Here is a 15,806-nt window from a genome sequence, read left to right as displayed (position 1 = left end):
CGAGCTTTGTTTGGTTCACGCGTGTTGTGACTTCTACAATTTGCTGCATGCTACGTGTCATGTAGCGCTCCCTGAAAGGTTGAGCTAGCTAGTTGCCATACGAGGCTAGTTTTAGTAGAAAGGACGGAGACGACGACATTGATACTCAAGTGATGACGTGGAGTCGTAGGTGATGATGACAGAACGGGCAGTAGTTCACACCTTGAACATTGTTATGTTTGGGGGCGTGTTTGTTTGATTGACAGGCCTGGGAGGAAGTCATGTTTCCAGTAAACGTGGGCGGGGCATAGTGTCCTCCTTCTCCGTTAGACCCCTCCCTCCTCCCCAGGTCGTCCAAATATGGTCATTTCAACCCGGCAGCAAACACACTAAATGAAACTTTCTTCAAATATTCACATTTTATTTCATCAACTTAAACACAGAAAACATTTCAACAGGATTCATGACGAGTGTAAAAGTGTAAAATGAGATTATTGTTATTTTATGTTAATTTTCTTTTACAAGTCAGTTGGAAAACATGAGTACATGTAAAACAATAGTGTAAAGATGGTAATACTGGGGATCAGTCATGTTTTTTAAATATTGGTTAAAATATTTTAAAAAATCAAAAAAAGTACTGAAAAGTAGACTTTTTATTTTTATTGATAACAAACCAACAGAAGCTCTTATAAACTTCTAATTTCACATATTTGGAGCTGATAAATTGTCAATAATTCTAAAAGCTGCATTTGTTTGATACAGACTTTAGTTTTCATTCATGAACAACTTCTTTCAGCTGGAAACAAACTGTAGATTCAGCAGAAACAGGTTAAGTTCAACAATTATTGTCAGCTGGTAGAAATGTGAATTATTTACAATAATGGAACCTTTCAGTGATATTACAGAGGTTTGGACATAGTTGGTTCAAACAACATCTTAAACACAACCTCTACAGCAAACAGACATTAAATGAGCCTTTCTTCAAATATCTAAGTACGGTCACGTTTTATTTCATCAACTCAAACACAGAAAACATTTCAACAGGATTCATGACGAGTGTAAAAGTTATTTTCAGGCCGTCTTGCAGCAGGTTTCCAGAATCTGCTGATGTTTATCAGCCAAAGAGCTCAGTTTGACCTTCATCTGTCCACATGGAAGTGAAGGTCAAAGTTCAGAGGTGAGGACATCATTTCACTACTTCTGACACAAAACATATTGTGACATCACAATCAGTGATTCAACGGTGAACCAAAGAGAAACTTCATCCACCATCAACATTTAAAGCTGCTGTCACTTCCACAGACTCTTCCTCCTACAGAGAACACAGAGACACTGAGGAACCATCTAACAAGAACCCAAATCCAGGATACAGAGGTTCAGTGAATGTGGTGTTGAAGGTGTGGAGGTGGATCAGAGTGTCAGAGGAGATTCTGTAGAAGGACAGAGTGCCAGCAGGACAGTCCACATACACTGCTACTCTGTTGGAGGAAGAGGAGGAGAAGGAGGAGGAGAAGGAGGAGGAGGAGGATGTTACTGTGTTATTGTGCCAGACAGAGTAATGACCACCATCACAACAGAACAGACTCCAGGACTGATCGTTCCTTCCAAACCTGCAGTCATTTCTGTCTCCTCTCCTTCTGGTTCCTCTGTAACTCACTGCTAGAACAAACTCTCCTCTCCACTCGACCTCCCAGTAACAGCGACCAGTCAGACCAGTTCTACACAGCAGCTGCCACCAGTCAAATCTGTCTGGATGATCAGGATATGACTGATGTTCTTCCACCTTCGTCACCTTCCTGTTGTTGTCAGACAGTTTGAGTTTTCTGTTTACTGAGTTTGTGTCCAGTTCAAGTTCACAGAAATCTGATGGAGAGAAAAAGACACGACACAGCTGCAGTTTATCATCTGACACATCTGATGGCTTTTTTCTTTCTTTACTTCCTGACTTGTTGTTCGTTCATAGAAAGTTTAATGATGATACTTTTTGTCAGGCTTTGACTTTTGGGGGACGACATCCAGCTGGATCACTTGAACTAAGACAAAGTAGAATCTTTAAATACGCTTCTCTGATCAAGTTTATTATTGCATCTGCTGTTTTAGGATATCTTGACTGATAAAGCTTGGATGGTTTTTGGTAGCTGGAATTGTTTGTGATTGGATTCTTGTTTTCACTCAAGTAACTGAGAGTCAAAGAGAACAAGTTTAGAGTTAAACTGATGGTCTTTTATTCCAATTCTATTAAGGACTAAGTTGTATTTTACTTTCTACCGTTTGAGGTAAAAAGACTCTCCGGGAACAGTTTGTGACCAAATTTAGAGACTGTGTGAAAGTTTTCTTTGTTTAGAAATCAGTGGTGAGTTTCTATTGCTGCCCATTTGTAACACCTGGTGACGGGAGGCCTAACGAGCAGGGGGTGTGGTCTGACCAGCTGTAGCCAACCCTGTTGGAAAACCAGGAAGTGTTTGAAGAGTCAGCTTCAGCGTCTGTGAGGGCTCGTCGTACGAAGACTCGGAGGACGGAGACAAAGGAGTCTTTTGTTGGAGTCTCCGAGGGACGCTGAGTATAACTACTGCTATCTGAATATGTGTGTACTTTCCGTACCTGTGCGTATATCTACTCGTAGATACTATCAGCCTCCCACTCGTTCACACCAACACCGTAACCTTTCCTCTCTTATCTATCCCACCCGTTCCACACATACCCAACACCTCGTCACAGGAGGACTCTGGAACTGACAGTCAGCTGAAGACAGACTTCATCTCTGGCTTTGATATCCAGCAATCGCTGGACTTCCTTGGTCTCACTGAGACCTGGATCACACCGGACAACACATCCACCCTGCTGCTCTCTCCTCTGCTTTCACCTTCAGCCACACCCCCAGACCTCCTGGTAGGGGAGGAGGTGGGAGGAGGTGGTACAGGTTTACTCATCTCCCCCAAATGGAGTTTTTCTCTTTCCCCACTTCCACTTCCTACCTCACTGTCTTTTGAGTTTCATGCTGTGACAGTTTTTCATCCGGTCCAATTAAACATTGTTGTCCTCTACCGTCCTCCAGGTCCTTTGGGAGATTTCTTGGATGAATTAGACGTCCTCCTGTCAAACTTCCCAGAAAATGGTCCTCCACTTGTCCTTCTGGGTGACTTTAACATCCAGACAGAGAAGTCATCTGACCTTTTCCTTTTCCTGTCTTCCTTTGCTGTCTCCCTCAGTCCTTCCCCTCCTCCTCACAAAGGTTGGAACCACCTGGACTATATTTCACCAGAAACTGCTCCACATCTAACCTCACTGTAACTCCACTTCATGTCTCCGACCACTTCTTTATCTCTGACTCTCTCAAACTGACAACCTGACCACATCAACAGACTCTGGACCTGTCAGTCACAACATTCACTCCCTCTCCTCCTCCTCTCCCCCTCCTCTCTCCCTCCTCTCTCCCTCCTCTCTCCCTCCTCTGTTTTATCTGTCCTCCCTTCAACTGACTCTTTCTCCCTCATGCATCCTAACTCAGCCACAGACACTCTCCTTTCTCCTCTGTCTTCCTCTCTTGATTGTCTCTGTCCTCCTCCATGTCCTCCAGTCCTCCCCAGCTCCGTGGTTGTCTGAGAGACACTATGAGAGCAGCAGAAAGGAAATGTAGAAAATCTAACCACCCTGACGACCTGCTCACTTATCAATCTCTCCTCTCCTCTTTCTCTGCCTCGATTTCTGCAGCCAAAAGATCTTTCTACCAAACCAGGATTCAATCCTCATTTTCCAATCCCAAAAACCTCTTCTCCATCTTATCCAACCTCCTTGGCCCCCCCTCCCCTCTCCTCCCTCCTCCCTTCTACCAAGCCACTTTGTCAACTACTTTACTAAAAAGATAGATGATATATGCTCCTCATTTTCAAACCCAGCTTCTGTAACTACATGTCCATCATCTTCATCCCCTTCACTTTCCTCTTTCACCCCCCGTCTCCCAATCAAGTTGTTACCTTGGTTACCTCCTCCCCCCCAACCACCTGCCCCCTTGACCCCATCCCATCTCACATTCTCCAGTCTATTGCTCCTGACCTTCTTCCTTTTCTCTCCATCTCATCACCACTTCTCTGTCAACGGTCTGTTTCCTGAACTCTCTGAAGGAGAGAGTGAACCCTCTCCTGAAGAAACCCCCCCTCAACCCGTCTGAAGTAAACAACTACAGACCGTCTCTCTTCTTTACTTTCTTTACAAAACTCTGGAGCGAGCTATCTTTAACCAACTCTCCTCCTATCTCCACCATAATAACCTTCTTGACCACCAGTCTGCTTTCAACAGACCACTCAACAGAGACCGTCCTCCTTCTGTCTCTGATCAGCTTCACACTGCTAGAGCAGCCTCTCTGTCCTCTGTCCTGATCCTTCTGGACCTTCTGCTGCATTTGACACAGTAAACCACCAGATCCTTCTTTCCTCCTTCAGGACCTCGGTGTCTCAGGCTCTGCTCTCTCCCTGTTCTCATCCTACCTCAACGACCTCACCTACCGGGTAACTTGGAGAGGATCTGTGTCTGAACCTTGTCCTCTCACTACTGGTGTCCCTCATGTCTCCGTCCTGGGTCCCCTCCTCTTCTCTCTGTACACCAACTCTCTCGGCTCTGTCATTATCTCACATGTCTTTTCCTACCACAGCTTTGCTGATGACACCCAACTGATCCTCTCTTTTCCCCGATCTGAAACACAGGTAGCAGCATGAATCTCTGTCTGTCTGACTGACATCTCTCAGTGGATGTCCTCACACCACCTGGAAATCAACCTCCACAAGACTGAACTGCTCTTCCTTCCAGAGAAAGACTCTCCCACCCTCGACCTGACTACTACCTTCAACAACTCTGTTATCCCGACCCTGACTGCTAAGAACCTCGGTGACACTCGACAGTCAACTCTCTCTTACTGCCAACATCACTGCAACAACACGTTCCTGTAGATACATGCTGCACAACATCAGGAGAATACATCCTCTTCTCACTCAGAAAGTGGCGCTCGTCCAGGTTCTGGTCCAGGTTCTGATCCAGGTTCTGGTCATCTCACGCCGAGACTACAGTAACTCCCTCCTGGCAGGTCTACCTGTTAGTACCATCCGACCTCTGCAGCTCATCCAGAATGCAGCAGCTCGACTCGTCTTCAACCTCCCGAAATTCACTCCTCCTCCCCCTCCTCCTCCTTCTCCTCCTCCTCCTTCTCCTCCTCCTCCTCCTCCACTCCCTTCACTGGTTACCAGTAGCCGCCTGCATCCATTTCAAAACATTGGTACTTGCGTACCGTGCTGTGAACAGATCAGGTCCAGTGTACATCCAGGACATGGTCCAACCTTACATCCCAGCCCGTTCACTCCACTCTGCATCGGCCAATCAGCTTGTTGCTCCTCACTGAGCTAAACACTCTACAAAATCACGACTGTTTGCTGTCCTGGCTCCTAAATGGTGGAATGAACTCCCCAACAACATCAGGACAGCAGAAACTCTGTACATCTGTACAAACTAAAAACACACCTCTTCAGACTTTACCTTGAATAGGAGAACTTTAGTAGCTTAAAATGGAACTTACTTTTAGCACTTTGTAGTTTGGCTTTCTTGAAGAAATTGTATTTTCTTCATTCATGTTGTTCTGGGTTTTGTACCCTCATGGTTGAAAAGCATCAGCTAAATAATGTAATGTAATGTAATGTGTATCAGTCAAACTTACACTTCCTCAGACCAGGTTTTAACCACTGCTCTCCACCATGGTCCACCCTGGAGGAAGAAACAGTCACAATGATTTTCTATCCAACAGGAGTCCTAACTGCTGTTCAACATGAAACAGAGTTCCTCAGTTTGTCAGTGAGACACAGAAACAGGCTGAAACTCATCAGTGTCAACTGTCTCTGATGGTTTCACTGCTGTCTGTGAGGAAAACACCTGAAGAAGAAGAAGTGATGTAGAAATAATCAGAGATCTCAGTCTCCACTGATCTGCTCTGTTTTTATTGATGTCCTCCCACGTGTGAAATATTGGTCTCTGCATGTTGTCCCTTAAAATGAACAGTTTGACCAACATTCACATGAACAGCTGAACTGTTTTCAGACTGTTCACAGATCAGTCCAACCACCACATTCAGTTGGTTTGTGTAATTTACATGTTCAGAATCGAGGTTGTAATGATGGAGGGAGTCAGCTGTAGAGACTGAAGCTCTGGGAGGAAAAGTTGTAACTCTGGACTGAAAAATAAAACTGACTTGATTTTAGAACTTCAAATAAAAACGACAGTATTTCAGAGTGAAGACTGAGGCTGAACTTTGAGTCCTGAACTTCTCAAATTTGAGATGATGATGGAGAAAAATCTAAATTCAGGTTATCTCTGAGGTCATGAAGGTTTATTCTTTCTGCTCTGTGGATATCTGCTGCATGTTTTTATGGTAATACATCAATCAACAGTTGTTGACATACTTTAGTACAAACTAAAAGTGTAAATCTACTGGGTTCATCCTCTGGGGATCATAAATGTCTGAACTGAAGTTCATCTCATGTTTATTTGTTGTTGAGATGAATCAGTTTGGACCAAAGTGGCGATTGACTGATGAACACTGTCGTCCCAACAGCCAGGCTGATAACATGGTTCAAGATGAGAAGGATTTGACACCAACTTCACAATGTTTCTAATAAACAGCTGTTTCCATTTGATAAAAGACTTCTGAGGATCCACGTGTTTCCTAACTCAGACCTCCTCACTCCTCTGAACAGAAACTAGAGAAACAAGTCATCCTTCATGATGATGGACCTGAGCAACAACACATGAAGTTAAATCAAAGAGAAAAACGTGCACTGTGTGAGCTCTGGTTGTCTGTCCATACCTGAGAGTGTCCAGTCTCCAGTGAGGAGCCTCCAGACCAGCAGACAGCAGCTTCACTCCTGAGTCTCCTGGATGATTGTAGCTCAGGTCCAGCTCTCTCAGATGGGAGGGGTTGGAGCTCAGAGCTGAGGCCAGAGAAGCACAGCCTTTCTCTGAGATCAGACAACCTGACAGACTGGAGTCAGAAAAATATCATCAAGTCAAGAAACAAGAAGGAAAATCTTACAGATGTTGAACATCTGCACCAACAGGAACTTAAAGATAATTTAACTGATCAACAACCAGATGTTTCCTGACCTGAGAGTCTCCAGTTTACAGTGAGGACTCTCCAGACCAGCAGAAAGCATCTTCACTCCTGAATCCTGAAGGTCGTTGTTACTCAGGTCCAGCTCTCTCAGACTGGAGGACTGGGAGCTGAGAACTGAGGACAGAGCTTCACAGCTTCTCTCTGACAGGTTACAGCCAGTCAGCCTAGAGAAGAATTAACAATGAACACAAACTGTTTTATTTGTTATTGAAACATGAAACATATTTGAAAAGGTTGATAAATCCTCATACAGAGCTTTGTTGGAGGCTTTGACCACTGGCAGCAGCCTCAGAAGAGCTTCCTCTGAAGCAGAGTATTTCTTCAGGTCAAACACGTCCAGATCTTCTTCTGATGACAGTAAGATGAAGACCAGAGCTGACCACTGAGCAGGAGACAGTTTATCTGTGGAGAGACGTCCTGATCTCAGGAACTGTTGGATCTCCTCCACTAGAGAACCATCATTCAGTTCATTCAGACAGTGGAACAGATTGATGCTTCTCTCTGCAGACAGATTCTCACTGATCTTCTTCCTGATGTACTGGACTGTTTCCTGATTGGTCTGTGAGCTACTTCCTGTCTGTATCAGCAGGCCTCGTAGGAGAATCTGATTGGTCTGCAGTGAAAGACCCAGAAGGAAGCGGAGGAACAAGTCCAGGTGTCCATTTGGACTCTTTAAGGCCTCGTCCACAGCCCTCTGTTGGAAAAGTGTTGGATCAGGTTTCTCTTCGGTTTGTTGTTCTTCCATCAGGTTGACAGCAGAGTTGATGAAGGTCAGATGGACGTGAAGAGCAGCCAGAAACTCCTGAACGCTCAGATGGACGAAGCAGAACACCTTGTCGTGGTACAGCGCGCTCTCCTCTTTAAAGATCTGGGTGAACACTCCTGAGTACACTGAGGCTGCTCTGATATCGATGCCACACTCTGTCAGGTCGGATTCATAGAAGATCAGGTTTCCTTTCTGCAGCTGATCAAAAGCCAGTTTTCCCAGAGACTCCATCATCTTCCTGCTCTTTTTATTCCAGTGTGGATCTGTCTCAGCTCCTCCATCATACTTGACCTGCTTCACTTTGGCCTGAACCACCAGGAAGTGGATGAACATCTCCGTCAGGGTCTTGGGCAGCTCTCCTCCGTCTCTGCTTTTCAACACGTCCTCCAGAACTGTAGCAGTGATCCAGCAGAAGACCGGGATGTGGCACATGATGTGGAGGCTTCTGGATGTCTTGATGTGGGAGATGATGCTGCTGGCCTGCTCCTCATCTCTGAACCTCCTCCTGAAGTACTCCTCCTTCTGCGGGTCAGTGAACCCTCTGACCTCTGTCACCATGCCGACACACTCGGCAGGGATCTGATTGGCCGCTGCAGGTCGTGTGGTTATCCAGAGGCGAGCGGAGGGAAGCAGTTTCCCCCTGATGAGGTTGGTCAGCAGCACATCCACTGAGGTGGACTCTGTAACATCAGACAGGATCTCATTGTTGTGGAAGTCCAGAGGAAGTCGACACTCATCCAGACCGTCAAAGATGAACACAACCTGGAAGTGTTCAAAGCTGCAGATTCCTGCTGCTTTGGTTTCAGTGAAGAAGAGATGAACCAGTTCCACCAAACTGAACTTTCTCTCTTTCAGCACATTCAGCTCTCTGAAAGTGAACGGAAACATGAACTGGATGTTCTGGTTGGTTTTGTCTTCAGCCCAGTCCAGAGTGAACTTCTGTGTTAACACTGTCTTCCCGATGCCAGCCACTCCCTTTGTCAGCACTGTTCTGATTGGTTCATGTCTTCCAGGTGAGTCTTTAAAGATGTCTTCTTGTCTGATGATTGTTTCTGGTCTGACTGGTTTCCTGGATGTTGTTTCAATCTGTCTAACCTCATGTTGATCATTGACCTCTGCAGTCCCTCCCTCTGTGATGTACAGCTCTGTGTACATGTCATTCAGAAGGGTTCGGTTTCCTGCTTTAGAAATCCCCTCAAACACACTCTGGAACTTCTTCCTCAGGTTTGACTTGAGTTGTTGACACACTGCAGGTTTACGTCCTGAACAAACAAACATACAAACAAACAACACATGAATGTGTTTTAACTTTTTAACAGTTTAAATATTTTGGGTCTCCATGAAATCAATTCTTCATATCAGTTGTGGACAAACAGTTTCTGACTGTTTTCAGTCCAGAAGAATTCACAGATGTGATGAAGATGTTTGCATCATATTAACAGCAGAGTTTGGAAATCTAAGTTTCTCCCATGTTTCCTCTTTCCATCATGTTCCAGCTGTTAAAATCCTCTTACTGCTCTGCAGACGGTCAGCCAGCTCCTCCTGCTTCAGTCTCCTCAGGAAGTGCAGTGTGATCTTCAGAAATGACTCTCTGCTCCTCCTCTGCTCTTCATCCTCACCCTCCAACACCTCCTCATCCTCACCCTGACTCTCTAAGCATTCTGGGTAATCTAGACTCAGAATTTTCTGCATCTTCTTCAGCTCGTTCTTTACAAAACTGATCATGTTCTCCTCCAGCAGCTGAAACAGAGAAATATATCAACTTTAATACACAGAACGTATCAGATCATTTTAAATATGGACTGAAATCCTGCTGGTCTACAGAGTGCAGCAGGGAGAATGTGAGTTTTGGTAATTCACTATTTAGTTTGTGTGTTTACACACCAGAAATATGGAGTCCAGGTTTGTTTCAGGAACGTCTGAGTCCTGCTGATCAACTCTGTAAAGTCAACATCAAAACAGAAGATGTTTGGTCACAATTAATCCAGAAACATAAAGTAAAGAGACTTCATGTTTTTAGTTACCAAGACAACCAACACCTGACAGAAGCTGAACAGGAAGACAAAACATCCATTTTAAATCACTAATCCAGTCAGACGCCAGTATTTCTCATTCTTACCTTTGATCTTCAGACTTTTATCAACCTTTGGATTCAGTGGGTTTAAACCCTGCAGGTGATGTGCAGGAGATTCTCTGTTGCTGCTTTATGATTCAAAAAAACTCACTCAAAGCTCAGCCTGAAGTACTTTTTCTGTATCAAACTTCTTCTGCTTGCCTTAATTCGTTTAATCAATGTAAATACAATTTTTATTAATATCATGTATTTGCAACCCCTCCCTGCAGGTTTAGATTACAGATATGATGTTCGGGTCAATTTGACCCGGCAGTGAAAGTTGAGGCTGTAAGGGGTCAAAAGTGTCAAGTTTAGATCATTTCTTTCTTTGAAAATGTGAGACAGTCTTTCTTACTTCCTCCCACCATGTTTCACCCCATTTCTCTCTCTCTCACACACACACACACACACACACACACACACACACACACACACACACACACACACACACACACACACCCTATTTCATCCCAATCTCACACTCTCTTTCTAACTATCACCTGTGTTAGAAATACAGATACTATTTTGAAGGGAACCTTTTCTTTCCTGCAGGAAACCTCCACCCACACTTAGCAGGAGAGGGCCGAAACATACAAAATGGTGTCTTAGGAGTCCTACCAACTATACACTCTGCAGATACAACTCAGCAGCTTACTGTAGGACAACATGAGCAACAGAAACTAAAGGATGACCGCCCTGGAGGCTCTGGAGCACATCCTTCATCACGACAGTGAAATAGAGGAGGATGTGTCTGAAGATGAAGACCATGTTGAGGTCAATTCAGATTATAATGGGACTGATTATGAACCATCAGATGAGGAAAGTGATAAACCTGTTCCTCCAAGGGAGACATTCGTGTCAACAAATCATGAAATACAGCGGTCATCTTCACCTGATACACATCAGCTGAGACCGTCTGCCAAAAACATTGTAAAGACAGTGCCAGGCCCAACCAGGATGGTAGTGACTCGTATCACAGACATCAAGTCAGCTTTTGAGCTGGTCATTCAAAACTCAATACAGAAAGTCATTGTAGAAATGACTAATCTAGAAGGGACACATGTTTTGGGGGAGAAGTGGAAGGAGCTGGATGAAACACAATCCTTATGACTCATTTGGCTTGATTTTGAGTGAGCGGGTCAATATGACCCTGAACAGCAGAGGTGTCTCATCTCTATTTATCTACATCACCCCATGAAAAAAAGAATGTTTCTGAATGCAAATAAAATTTAGGAAAAAATACATGTTATGGTAGACTAATGAGATTTATATCTAGGTTTTTCCAGTGTACCTAAAAACTAGTTTGAACATGTATTTTTCATGAAAACGAGTGAGTTATCTTCATTGAACTATGATCTATGGAGGGGTGAATAACTCCATTCCACTAAACACTGATTGAATTGTTAGTAATGGTGTTGGTGATGAGGTACAAACTATATTTAGTAGGATTCTTTGGTTTCTGACAACTTTTGGATGATTAAACATGCACCAGGTCACTTTGACCCGGGAACATCATTGCTGTACCGAAGAAACAAACATAACAGGAGGGTTAACAAGCAGCTGCCTGAATACAGGTCCAGTTAGAAAGCTTCATTTTTTACATTATTACCTTTGTTCAACAGACTGGTGTCCATCTTTGAAGTCTATAATTCTTCCCGTAGACCAGTCACTCTTCATGGACACACAGCTGGGTTCAGGAGAATCTGGTTCCTGCTGAAGGATCCTGATGGAAACAGAGATGTGGAGCTTTCAGTTTTAACCCTGCAGATTGTGTGTTTTGTTGGACGCTAACAGAAACATGAATACATCCAGTGTGTTTCCATGAACCTGCAGTTCCAACAAACTGGCATTGCTGAACTAAAGAGACTAAAGAATCTGAGTCTGACGTCCTTTGATCCTCTGAGCTGAGGTGATCCCACCCCTGTGATCTTTGACCATTTTCTTCTTGTGGGCCTCTTTAATTTGATCTTCACTGTCAGCTCAAACATGATGGCCTGCTCTGAGGTTTCTGACTGTAGGACCACGTCATGCAGGGTTACTTGTTACAGACAACTCTTCCTCCTCTCCAGTTCCCTGAACAGATTTCCTTCTGAGTCTCTGTGTGAAGACAGTTTGGTTCCTTTCAACGAACATACAGATTCAACTGCCTGAGATCATCTGTCCAAGCTGCCAACTGTCTCTCCAGATGTCTCCAATCTTCTATCGAGGTGAATAATAAGTTCAACACAAAGACGATATGACATCAGGAGGGTTTGAAACCAAAAGACAAACTTTAAACATTATTACCTTTGTTTAACAGACTGGTGTCCATCTTTGAAGTCAATAGGTTCAGGTCCAGGTCCATGTCCAGGTGCAGGTCCAGGTCCATGTCCAGGTCCAGGTCCAGCAGGTCTGAGCTGCTGCTTTGTTCTTCAACAGAACACACAGAGCTCTGAGTGAGAATAATGATGGTGCAGTGATGTGAGTGCTGAGCTGTGACGTGGAGAAGAGTCGTGGACAGTTAGAGACGGTCGTCTCACCTCTGAGCTTCGGTCCGGCTCTCATGTTCCCCACACAGAGTGGTTTTAGAGGGACCGACTCCGTCCTCTCTGTCCTCCCACTGATCCATAGCAGAGCCCACAGCTTCACACAAACACAACAACCTGCTCAGTACGTACAACAACATTCACACTACAACAGTGTCACTCTGGATTCCACCACCAGAGGGCGCCAAAGTAAATACAGTTCACATCCTGTTCAGATTTCCACTGAGGATGGATGTTAGGAAACAACATGAACTCTCTTCATTTCTGTCCAGGTGTGTTTTTCTGATCTACCTGCTAAAAGTTATATTTCACTTGTTTAAAGGAGGTGATGTGATGAATTCAGGCAGAAGTGAATGAAATCCTCACCAGGTGAATTCAGATCCCGTCACAGAGTCGTTCTACCTTCACCTGCAGAGGAAACACAGAGAGAGAAGCTGCTGCTGATTCTGCTTCATCATCAGTCTGACGTCTTCATCATCCTCTCAGAACCTCACTGTCAAAGTCTGGAAACTTCAAGATGATAGAAAACCAGAGTTCAACTCAGATCACAAGAAAATAAAACATCTCAGAGTCCAAAGATAAATGTGAATATTTCTATCTGCTACATGAAAGAAGGAAAGAACAGAGAGTCTGTAAAAGTATTAAACCTAAACAGGCTGTAACTTTTCTCTAAAAGTTCATATTTTCTTTGACTTGTAAAATCTGCTCCATTTGGAGGAGCTGAGGCTGTTTTTCAGCGACGCCTCCATCTGTGTTGAAGCTCAACAAAGAGCTGAGAGAGTCTGAACAGATCCATGAAAACATTCAACACAGCTGTAGTTTCTAAGAGTCGCTGATGTTGAAATATGACCTCAGTGAAAAACATCTTTTTAAACTGTTTCTGTAGTCGTGTCGTATTTGATGTCTTTGCTGTTTAATCATTGATGGATGATAACGATGTCATCACAGAAGGTTTTATCATTTTATAGCTGCAATAAAAGAACTTTGAACCTTGTTGTTTTTTTATGAATCCCACATCATCTACAGCAAAACATTCATCAGTGAGACAGTGAGAATATAAAACATGTTTCTGAACACATGATGCAGACATGATGTGAAAAACATGCTCCGTTATTCCAGAAAGAGAATTGAACGTGTTTCTGTTTCCTCCTCACTGTGAACATTTTCAAAGATCTCTGACTGACTGTCACATATTTGATGACTTTATTACCTGTTAATAACCAACCAGTCCAGCTGTGAACAACGTCAGACCGGACAGTGAACGCTCCCCACTAACTGAATCACACGGGCCGTTAAAATGATTGACGGTTTCAAAGTTACTGAACATGTCGACTCTTCATGCGGTCGCAACAGAAAACACAGAACGAGTTCAGGAAAACTGAGCTGGGTTTAAAAGTTCAGGAGCTGCTTCAGAAGAGTCAGCGTTGATCTGACAGACAGCGACGCCATTTTTATTGATGGGACCGGTTCCATGTCAAAAACCTATCAGATGAAGATGGAAACTGTTTGTTACCTTCTGATGGAGGAAATAATCGTCGTGAAGCCGGCGAGTGAAGAAGTTCATCAGCAGCTTTAAGATGGAAACCGAGCAGAGAAAGAAGAAACACGGAGCGGACAGCAGGACGAGTTCAGACGTCTCTCAGCTCTCTGACTTCTTCAGACTGAAGTCTTCTTTCAGGAAATCTGATCCTTTAGACCTTTGGAATAAAGATTAAACATTAACAGACATCATAACTCCTTATCAGCTGCATCATAAAGATATCAGTATTTAATCAGATTTATTGTCCAACAAGGAAATACAAATTCAAACAAGTTGATGCATTTGGCAAAACCAACAGATCAGCTTCACTCCATTATTCATTATTGTTCCATTAATCTGTCAAATATAATGATGTCATCAAATGTAACACAGACACATTCATGTTTTTCTATGATTGTGAGGACATTCATTCATACAGCAACCAACCGTGACGTCACCTGTCGGTTTGTGAAGCCTCCAGTCTGACATTTCAGCTGTCTCCATCTTTGCAGCCAGAGGTGACCATATTTGGACGTGCTGGGGAGGAGCGAGGGGACACTATGCCCCGCCCACCTAGAGCAGAAAACCTGACTGGTGCCCATTAAACAAAGTTTGAGTCCTAATATCTGATGAATCTGAAGGAGGGAGTTCATCTCATGTCACCATAATGACTTAAGATCTGCTGACTTTGTATTTCAGGAGAACTTGATGCTTTTTGAATGGGAGTCTATTGGAGACAGATGGTTTTTGGAGCCCCTAGTGGCCCGTAGAGGTATTGTACTTCATGGCTTCACTTTTCAGACCCAGAGAACAGTTTTCTAATCAGTCTGTGGTTTTCCTTCGATATCTATTCCACTTGGAGTTTTAAGAAGTCCTTAAAAAAACCACAAAAAACAAGTAATTTAACTCTTCTGCTGCGGATTTATTAAAAATTAGCGGGACGACTGGCTTTACAAATAATTCTTATAATTGTTGGATTTTAATTATAGAACTTTTCTATCTTTACGTCTAACTTTTTACTAAATTATTATTATTGTAAACCCTAATAAATACGTTGATATTTTAATTGGACAGAAAAGTATATTCTAATGAACTGAACACTGTGGGAATTTCACTGTCTGATATTTCACTGTTGTTTGCTAAATCTCCGCAGCACAGACACTGTCTCGGGGACAACTCCAGATAGGCAGCGACTGTTGGAGACATCACGGCGCCAGGTGCCCGGCCAAGGCTACCGACATGCAGCCAACTCATGGCAGACAACACACCGGGCAGAGAGCCAATTGAAGGAAGCCACCACCCCAGAGGAACTACCTATACAATGGACTATATAATATAGGAGCCAGGGACAGACAGTCAGTCAGACTTCAAGAACTGACTCTGTTGTTGTCAGGGACACATAATCTGGGCTCCTAGCTAGAGATCTGATACTCTGATGGTTTTATATTAAATGCTTTTGAGACCAGCCGATTCTCTCCTGTTGCCTCATTAAAGAATACGCAGGACTGGGGGCTGAAACATGTTGGTGTTGTACTAGCATAAGCCCGAAAAGTCCAACAATTTGGTGACCCCGACGTGATGAGGACGGAGTGAGGAACGGCAATCCAACCAAGATAATAGAGGACAACGGAGCGGTGATCATGTCTGACAACAGTGGCGCCACATCTAAGAAGGTAAGCAGACACCTGTTAAAACAAAGCTCTGCGATTGGATATTGTCAAATTATATTGTTGTCATGGTGTGTATCTAAACTC

The 15,806-nt window shown here is 43.8% G+C and overlaps 1 pseudogene; it reads right to left on the bottom strand.

Moving 5' to 3' along the window:
• Positions 1-440: 440 nt before the first annotated feature.
• Positions 441-14,132, bottom strand: LOC138212260 (protein NLRC3-like; annotated as a pseudogene).
• Positions 14,133-15,806: the final 1,674 nt, after the last annotated feature.

Source organism: Embiotoca jacksoni, unplaced genomic scaffold (genome assembly GCF_022577435.1).
Source record: "Embiotoca jacksoni isolate LCO1_2020_lvr unplaced genomic scaffold, fEmbJac1.0.p SCAF_54, whole genome shotgun sequence".
Taxonomy (NCBI): domain Eukaryota; kingdom Metazoa; phylum Chordata; class Actinopteri; family Embiotocidae; genus Embiotoca; species Embiotoca jacksoni.
Note: the sequence above shows the minus strand (reverse complement) of the source record. Positions and strands in the feature narration are given on the sequence as shown.